At 42.3% G+C, this 10,365-nt stretch overlaps 1 protein-coding gene across 1 annotated transcript in view; it reads left to right on the top strand.

Moving 5' to 3' along the window:
• Positions 1-487: 487 nt before the first annotated feature.
• Positions 488-10,365, top strand: part of TMTC1 (transmembrane O-mannosyltransferase targeting cadherins 1) — a 47,025-nt gene continuing 37,147 nt past the window's right edge. Inside the window, exon 1 of the mRNA XM_069763018.1 lies at positions 488-551. The gene's annotated coding sequence lies outside the window, so the exon portion shown is untranslated. The remainder of the gene's footprint in view (positions 552-10,365) is intronic.

The raw sequence follows: 10,365 nt of genomic DNA, 5'->3' as shown, positions 1-10,365 counted from the left end.
TGCACTTGTCTTTAAATTTGATGGAGTTTTTGTGATGGTTTATAGTTACTGGTTCTACTGGTCGTTATCTTATTAATAATAAATAATATTTTTGTAAATTGTACCTGGTTGCTCCTGTTTCTCCTTATGTATATACTGATTTGTGAGTGGGTGCGTAGTTTTTTGTTTTAATGAGCTACTCTTAGCCCGACTTATGACACCATGGTGTCACTGAGGTATGTGTGTATATACATGCTGGGACTTGTAGTTGTATGTAGAGGGTGCACAGACACATGCTGGGACTTGTAGTTGTATACAGAGGGTGCACAGACACATGCTGGGACTTGTAGTTGTATACAGAGGGGGCACAGACACGTGCTGGGACTTGTAGTTGTATACAGAGGGTGCACAGACACATGCTGGGACTTGTAGTTCCCGCTGTAGCTCCTGAGTCCAGGCCCCTGCACAGGCCGCACTGAGGATGCGCGGGGAGGAGGCGGCTGATGTGTTTGCAGCTGTGACGGGAGGAGAGAGAGAGAGAGAGAGAGAGAGAGACAGCACCGAGACTCCAGGTACCTCAGAGACCGCTGCAGTTAGAGAGACGACACAGACATGAAGCCAGTGATGAGGAGACTGCAGGGTGACACTGTGTAAAGAGACTGCACCTGTATGAAGAGACAGAGGTGTAGTAGTGAGACTGCTCTCTAGGGAGAGTGTATGGACTGCGGGGATCACACATAGAGACAGTCAGAGACAACAGTGCAAGGACTGCAAGAGACAGCGCAGATACACTATATACTGTATATACAATGTATCAGAGGCGTCTCTTCAGCAGTCTGTATATACAATGTATCAGAGGCGTCTCTTCAGCAGTCTGTATATACAATGTATCAGAGGCGTCTCTTCAGCAGTCTGTATATACAATGTATCAGCCGTCTCTTCAGCGGTCTGTATATACAATGTATCAGCCGTCTCTTCAGCAGTCTGTATATACAATGTATCAGCAGTCTCTTCAGCAGTCTGTATATACAATGTATCAGAGGCGTCTCTTCAGCAGTCTGTATATACAATGTATCAGAGGCGTCTCTTCAGCAGTCTGTATATACAATGTATCAGAGGCGTCTCTTCAGCAGTCTGTATATACAATGTATCAGAGCCGTCTCTTCAGCAGTCTGTATATACAATGTATCAGAGGTGTCTCTTCAGCAGTCTGTATATACAATGTATCAGAGCCGTCTCTTCAGCAGTCTGTATATACAATGTATCAGCCGTCTCTTCAGCAGTCTGTATATACAATGTATCAGAGGTGTCTCTTCAGCAGTCTGTATATACAATGTATCAGAGGTGTCTCTTCAGCAGACTGTATATACAATGTATCAGAGGCGTCTCTTCAGCAGTCTGTATATACAATGTATCAGAGCCGTCTCTTCAGCAGTCTGTATATACAATGTATCAGCAGTCTCTTCAGCAGTCTGTATATACAATGTATCAGAGCCGTCTCTTCAGCAGTCTGTATATACAATGTATCAGAGCCGTCTCTTCAGCAGTCTGTATATACAATGTATCAGGGCCGTCTCTTCAGCAGTCTGTATATACAATGTATCAGAGCCGTCTCTTCAGCAGTCTGTATATACAATGTATCAGAGCCGTCTCTTCAGCAGTCTGTATATACAATGTATCAGAGCCGTCTCTTCAGCAGTCTGTATATACAATGTATCAGAGGTGTCTCTTCAGCAGTCTGTATATACAATGTATCAGAGGTGTCTCTTCAGCAGTCTGTATATACAATGTATCAGAGGTGTCTCTTCAGCAGACTGTATATACAATGTATCAGAGGCGTCTCTTCAGCAGTCTGTATATACAATGTATCAGAGCCGTCTCTTCAGCAGTCTGTATATACAATGTATCAGCAGTCTCTTCAGCAGTCTGTATATACAATGTATCAGAGCCGTCTCTTCAGCAGTCTGTATATACAATGTATCAGCAGTCTCTTCAGCAGTCTGTATATACAATGTATCAGAGGTGTCTCTTCAGCAGTCTGTATATACAATGTATCAGGGCCGTCTCTTCAGCAGTCTGTATATACAATGTATCAGAGGCGTCTCTTCAGCAGTCTGTATATACAATGTATCAGAGCCGTCTCTTCAGCAGTCTGTATATACAATGTATCAGAGGTGTCTCTTCAGCAGTCTGTATATACAATGTATCAGCCGTCTCTTCAGCAGTCTGTATATACAATGTATCAGAGCCGTCTCTTCAGCAGTCTGTATATACAATGTATCAGAGCCGTCTCTTCAGCAGTCTGTATATACAATGTATCAGAGGCGTCTCTTCAGCAGTCTGTATATACAATGTATCAGAGGTGTCTCTTCAGCAGTCTGTATATACAATGTATCAGAGGCGTCTCTTCAGCAGTCTGTATATACAATGTATCAGAGCCGTCTCTTCAGCAGTCTGTATATACAATGTATCAGCCGTCTCTTCAGCAGTCTGTATATACAATGTATCAGGGCCGTCTCTTCAGCAGTCTGTATATACAATGTATCAGGGCCGTCTCTTCAGCAGTCTGTATATACAATGTATCAGAGGCGTCTCTTCAGCAGTCTGTATATACAATGTATCAGCCGTCTCTTCAGCAGTCTGTATATACAATGTATCAGAGCCGTCTCTTCAGCAGTCTGTATATACAATGTATCAGAGGTGTCTCTTCAGCAGTCTGTATATACAATGTATCAGGGCCGTCTCTTCAGCAGTCTGTATATACAATGTATCAGGGCCGTCTCTTCAGCAGTCTGTATATACAATGTATCAGAGGCGTCTCTTCAGCAGTCTGTATATACAATGTATCAGAGGTGTCTCTTCAGCAGTCTGTATATACAATGTATCAGAGGTGTCTCTTCAGCAGTCTGTATATACAATGTATCAGCCGTCTCTTCAGCAGTCTGTATATACAATGTATCAGAGCCGTCTCTTCAGCAGTCTGTATATACAATGTATCAGAGGCGTCTCTTCAGCAGTCTGTATATACAATGTATCAGAGGTGTCTCTTCAGCAGTCTGTATATACAATGTATCAGGGCCGTCTCTTCAGCAGTCTGTATATACAATGTATCAGGGCCGTCTCTTCAGCAGTCTGTATATACAATGTATCAGAGCCGTCTCTTCAGCAGTCTGTATATACAATGTATCAGCAGTCTCTTCAGCAGTCTGTATATACAATGTATCAGAGGTGTCTCTTCAGCAGTCTGTATATACAATGTATCAGAGGCGTCTCTTCAGCAGTCTGTATATACAATGTATCAGAGCCGTCTCTTCAGCAGTCTGTATATACAATGTATCAGAGCCGTCTCTTCAGCAGTCTGTATATACAATGTATCAGCCGTCTCTTCAGCAGTCTGTATATACAATGTATCAGCAGTCTCTTCAGCAGTCTGTATATACAATGTATCAGAGCCGTCTCTTCAGCAGTCTGTATATACAATGTATCAGAGGCGTCTCTTCAGCAGTCTGTATATACAATGTATCAGAGCCGTCTCTTCAGCAGTCTGTATATACAATGTATCAGAGGTGTCTCTTCAGCAGTCTGTATATACAATGTATCAGAGGCGTCTCTTCAGCAGTCTGTATATACAATGTATCAGAGGCGTCTCTTCAGCAGTCTGTATATACAATGTATCAGAGCCGTCTCTTCAGCAGTCTGTATATACAATGTATCAGAGCCGTCTCTTCAGCAGTCTGTATATACAATGTATCAGAGCCGTCTCTTCAGCAGTCTGTATATACAATGTATCAGAGGCGTCTCTTCAGCAGTCTGTATATACAATGTATCAGAGGCGTCTCTTCAGCAGTCTGTATATACAATGTATCAGAGGTGTCTCTTCAGCAGTCTGTATATACAATGTATCAGCCGTCTCTTCAGCAGTCTGTATATACAATGTATCAGAGGCGTCTCTTCAGCAGTCTGTATATACAATGTATCAGGGCCGTCTCTTCAGCAGTCTGTATATACAATGTATCAGAGGTGTCTCTTCAGCAGTCTGTATATACAATGTATCAGAGGCGTCTCTTCAGCAGTCTGTATATACAATGTATCAGAGGCGTCTCTTCAGCAGTCTGTATATACAATGTATCAGAGGTGTCTCTTCAGCAGTCTGTATATACAATGTATCAGCCGTCTCTTCAGCAGTCTGTATATACAATGTATCAGAGGTGTCTCTTCAGCAGTCTGTATATACAATGTATCAGCAGTCTCTTCAGCAGTCTGTATATACAATGTATCAGAGCCGTCTCTTCAGCAGTCTGTATATACAATGTATCAGAGCCGTCTCTTCAGCAGTCTGTATATACAATGTATCAGAGGTGTCTCTTCAGCAGTCTGTATATACAATGTATCAGCCGTCTCTTCAGCAGTCTGTATATACAATGTATCAGGGCCGTCTCTTCAGCAGACTGTATATACAATGTATCAGAGGCGTCTCTTCAGCAGTCTGTATATACAATGTATCAGAGCCGTCTCTTCAGCAGTCTGTATATACAATGTATCAGAGCCGTCTCTTCAGCAGTCTGTATATACAATGTATCAGAGGCGTCTCTTCAGCAGTCTGTATATACAATGTATCAGCCGTCTCTTCAGCAGTCTGTATATACAATGTATCAGAGCCGTCTCTTCAGCAGTCTGTATATACAATGTATCAGAGGCGTCTCTTCAGCAGTCTGTATATACAATGTATCAGAGGCGTCTCTTCAGCAGTCTGTATATACAATGTATCAGAGGCGTCTCTTCAGCAGTCTGTATATACAATGTATCAGAGGCGTCTCTTCAGCAGTCTGTATATACAATGTATCAGAGGTGTCTCTTCAGCAGTCTGTATATACAATGTATCAGAGGTGTCTCTTCAGCAGTCTGTATATACAATGTATCAGAGGCGTCTCTTCAGCAGTCTGTATATACAATGTATCAGAGCCGTCTCTTCAGCAGTCTGTATATACAATGTATCAGAGCCGTCTCTTCAGCAGTCTGTATATACAATGTATCAGAGGTGTCTCTTCAGCAGTCTGTATATACAATGTATCAGCCGTCTCTTCAGCAGTCTGTATATACAATGTATCAGGGCCGTCTCTTCAGCAGTCTGTATATACAATGTATCAGAGCCGTCTCTTCAGCAGTCTGTATATACAATGTATCAGAGGCGTCTCTTCAGCAGTCTGTATATACAATGTATCAGAGGTGTCTCTTCAGCAGTCTGTATATACAATGTATCAGAGCCGTCTCTTCAGCAGTCTGTATATACAATGTATCAGAGGCGTCTCTTCAGCAGTCTGTATATACAATGTATCAGAGCCGTCTCTTCAGCAGTCTGTATATACAATGTATCAGAGTCGTCTCTTCAGCAGTCTGTATATACAATGTATCAGAGGTGTCTCTTCAGCAGTCTGTATATACAATGTATCAGAGGCGTCTCTTCAGCAGTCTGTATATACAATGTATCAGAGGCGTCTCTTCAGCAGTCTGTATATACAATGTATCAGAGGTGTCTCTTCAGCAGTCTGTATATACAATGTATCAGAGGCGTCTCTTCAGCAGTCTGTATATACAATGTATCAGAGGCGTCTCTTCAGCAGTCTGTATATACAATGTATCAGAGGCGTCTCTTCAGCAGTCTGTATATACAATGTATCAGAGGCGTCTCTTCAGCAGTCTGTATATACAATGTATCAGAGGCGTCTCTTCAGCAGTCTGTATATACAATGTATCAGAGGCGTCTCTTCAGCAGTCTGTATATACAATGTATCAGAGGTGTCTCTTCAGCAGTCTGTATATACAATGTATCAGAGCCGTCTCTTCAGCAGTCTGTATATACAATGTATCAGAGGCGTCTCTTCAGCAGTCTGTATATACAGTGTATCAGAGGTGTCTCTTCAGCAGTCTGTATATACAATGTATCAGAGCCGTCTCTTCAGCAGTCTGTATATACAATGTATCAGAGGCGTCTCTTCAGCAGTCTGTATATACAATGTATCAGAGGCGTCTCTTCAGCAGTCTGTATATACAGTGTATCAGAGGCGTCTCTTCAGCAGTCTGTATATACAGTGTATCAGAGGTGTCTCTTCAGCAGTCTGTATATACAATGTATCAGAGGTGTCTCTTCAGCAGTCTGTATATACAGTGTATCAGAGGTGTCTCTTCAGCAGTCTGTATATACAGTGTATCAGAGCCGTCTCTTCAGCAGTCTGTATATACAATGTATCAGAGGCGTCTCTTCAGCAGTCTGTATATACAATGTATCAGAGGTCGTCTCTTCAGCAGTCTGTATATACAATGTATCAGAGCCGTCTCTTCAGCAGTCTGTATATACAATGTATCAGAGGCGTCTCTTCAGCAGTCTGTATATACAATGTATCAGAGGCGTCTCTTCAGCAGTCTGTATATACAATGTATCAGAGCCGTCTCTTCAGCAGTCTGTATATACAATGTATCAGAGTCGTCTCTTCAGCAGTCTGTATATACAATGTATCAGAGCCGTCTCTTCAGCAGTCTGTATATACAATGTATCAGAGGCGTCTCTTCAGCAGTCTGTATATACAATGTATCAGAGGCGTCTCTTCAGCAGTCTGTATATACAATGTATCAGAGCCGTCTCTTCAGCAGTCTGTATATACAATGTATCAGAGGCGTCTCTTCAGCAGTCTGTATATACAATGTATCAGAGGCGTCTCTTCAGCAGTCTGTATATACAATGTATCAGAGGCTGTCTCTTCAGCAGTCTGTATATACAATGTATCAGAGGCGTCTCTTCAGCAGTCTGTATATACAATGTATCAGAGGCGTCTCTTCAGCAGTCTGTATATACAGTGTATCAGAGGCGTCTCTTCAGCAGTCTGTATATACAATGTATCAGAGGCGTCTCTTCAGCAGTCTGTATATACAATGTATCAGGGCCGTCTCTTCAGCAGTCTGTATATACAATGTATCAGAGGTGTCTCTTCAGCAGTCTGTATATACAATGTATCAGAGGCCGTCTCTTCAGCAGTCTGTATATACAATGTATCAGAGGCGTCTCTTCAGCAGTCTGTATATACAATGTATCAGAGGCGTCTCTTCAGCAGTCTGTATATACAATGTATCAGAGGCGTCTCTTCAGCAGTCTGTATATACAATGTATCAGAGGTGTCTCTTCAGCAGTCTGTATATACAATGTATCAGAGGCGTCTCTTCAGCAGTCTGTATATACAATGTATCAGAGGCGTCTCTTCAGCAGTCTGTATATACAATGTATCAGAGGCGTCTCTTCAGCAGTCTGTATATACAATGTATCAGAGGCGTCTCTTCAGCAGTCTGTATATACAATGTATCAGAGGCTGTCTCTTCAGCAGTCTGTATATACAATGTATCAGAGGCGTCTCTTCAGCAGTCTGTATATACAATGTATCAGAGGCCGTCTCTTCAGCAGTCTGTATATACAGTGTATCAGAGGCGTCTCTTCAGCAGTCTGTATATACAATGTATCAGAGGCGTCTCTTCAGCAGTCTGTATATACAATGTATCAGAGGCGTCTCTTCAGCAGTCTGTATATACAATGTATCAGAGGCGTCTCTTCAGCAGTCTGTATATACAATGTATCAGGGCCGTCTCTTCAGCAGTCTGTATATACAATGTATCAGGGCGTCTCTTCAGCAGTCTGTATATACAATGTATCAGAGGTGTCTCTTCAGCAGTCTGTATATACAATGTATCAGAGGCCGTCTCTTCAGCAGTCTGTATATACAATGTATCAGAGGCGTCTCTTCAGCAGTCTGTATATACAATGTATCAGAGCGTCTCTTCAGCAGTCTGTATATACAATGTATCAGAGGCGTCTCTTCAGCAGTCTGTATATACAATGTATCAGAGGCTGTCTCTTCAGCAGTCTGTATATACAATGTATCAGAGGCGTCTCTTCAGCAGTCTGTATATACAATGTATCAGAGGCGTCTCTTCAGCAGTCTGTATATACAGTGTATCAGAGGCGTCTCTTCAGCAGTCTGTATATACAATGTATCAGAGGCGTCTCTTCAGCAGTCTGTATATACAATGTATCAGAGCCGTCTCTTCAGCAGTCTGTATATACAATGTATCAGGGCCGTCTCTTCAGCAGTCTGTATATACAATGTATCAGAGGCGTCTCTTCAGCAGTCTGTATATACAATGTATCAGGGCCGTCTCTTCAGCAGTCTGTATATACAATGTATCAGAGGCGTCTCTTCAGCAGTCTGTATATACAATGTATCAGAGCCGTCTCTTCAGCAGTCTGTATATACAATGTATCAGAGGCGTCTCTTCAGCAGTCTGTATATACAATGTATCAGAGGCGTCTCTTCAGCAGTCTGTATATACAATGTATCAGCCGTCTCTTCAGCAGTCTGTATATACAATGTATCAGAGGCGTCTCTTCAGCAGTCTGTATATACAATGTATCAGAGGCGTCTCTTCAGCAGTCTGTATATACAATGTATCAGAGGCGTCTCTTCAGCAGTCTGTATATACAATGTATCAGAGGTGTCTCTTCAGCAGTCTGTATATACAATGTATCAGCCGTCTCTTCAGCAGTCTGTATATACAGTGTATCAGAGGCGTCTCTTCAGCAGTCTGTATATACAGTGTATCAGAGGCGTCTCTTCAGCAGTCTGTATATACAATGTATCAGAGGTGTCTCTTCAGCAGTCTGTATATACAATGTATCAGCAGTCTCTTCAGCAGTCTGTATATACAATGTATCAGAGCCGTCTCTTCAGCAGTCTGTATATACAATGTATCAGAGTCGTCTCTTCAGCAGTCTGTATATACAATGTATCAGAGGTCGTCTCTTCAGCAGTCTGTATATACAGTGTATCAGAGCGTCTCTTCAGCAGTCTGTATATACAATGTATCAGAGGTGTCTCTTCAGCAGACTGTATATACAATGTATCAGAGCCGTCTCTTCAGCAGTCTGTATATACAGTGTATCAGAGGCGTCTCTTCAGCAGTCTGTATATACAGTGTATCAGAGGCGTCTCTTCAGCAGTCTGTATATACAATGTATCAGAGGCGTCTCTTCAGCAGTCTGTATATACAATGTATCAGAGGCGTCTCTTCAGCAGTCTGTATATACAGTGTATCAGAGGCGTCTCTTCAGCAGTCTGTATATACAATGTATCAGAGGCCGTCTCTTCAGCAGTCTGTATATACAATGTATCAGAGGCGTCTCTTCAGCAGTCTGTATATACAATGTATCAGAGCCGTCTCTTCAGCAGTCTGTATATACAATGTATCAGAGGCGTCTCTTCAGCAGTCTGTATATACAATGTATCAGAGGCCGTCTCTTCAGCAGTCTGTATATACAATGTATCAGAGCCGTCTCTTCAGCAGTCTGTATATACAATGTATCAGAGCCGTCTCTTCAGCAGTCTGTATATACAATGTATCAGAGCGTCTCTTCAGCAGTCTGTATATACAATGTATCAGAGGCGTCTCTTCAGCAGTCTGTATATACAATGTATCAGAGGCGTCTCTTCAGCAGTCTGTATATACAATGTATCAGAGGCGTCTCTTCAGCAGTCTGTATATACAATGTATCAGAGGCGTCTCTTCAGCAGTCTGTATATACAATGTATCAGAGGCGTCTCTTCAGCAGTCTGTATATACAATGTATCAGAGCCGTCTCTTCAGCAGTCTGTATATACAATGTATCAGAGGCGTCTCTTCAGCAGTCTGTATATACAATGTATCAGAGGCGTCTCTTCAGCAGTCTGTATATACAATGTATCAGAGTCGTCTCTTCAGCAGTCTGTATATACAATGTATCAGAGCCGTCTCTTCAGCAGTCTGTATATACAATGTATCAGAGCCGTCTCTTCAGCAGTCTGTATATACAATGTATCAGAGGCGTCTCTTCAGCAGTCTGTATATACAATGTATCAGAGGCGTCTCTTCAGCAGTCTGTATATACAATGTATCAGAGTCGTCTCTTCAGCAGTCTGTATATACAATGTATCAGAGCCGTCTCTTCAGCAGTCTGTATATACAATGTATCAGAGGCGTCTCTTCAGCAGTCTGTATATACAATGTATCAGCCGTCTCTTCAGCAGTCTGTATATACAATGTATCAGAGGCGTCTCTTCAGCAGTCTGTATATACAATGTATCAGAGGCCGTCTCTTCAGCAGTCTGTATATACAATGTATCAGAGCCGTCTCTTCAGCAGTCTGTATATACAATGTATCAGAGCGTCTCTTCAGCAGTCTGTATATACAATGTCTCAGAGCCGTCTCTTCAGCAGTCTGTATATACAATGTATCAGAGGCGTCTCTTCAGCAGTCTGTATATACAATGTATCAGAGCCGTCTCTTCACGGCAGTCTGTATTACAAGTG

The sequence above is a fragment of the Ranitomeya imitator genome, chromosome 4, assembly GCF_032444005.1.
Source record: "Ranitomeya imitator isolate aRanImi1 chromosome 4, aRanImi1.pri, whole genome shotgun sequence".
Lineage (NCBI taxonomy): Eukaryota > Metazoa > Chordata > Amphibia > Anura > Dendrobatidae > Ranitomeya > Ranitomeya imitator.
Note: the sequence above shows the minus strand (reverse complement) of the source record. Positions and strands in the feature narration are given on the sequence as shown.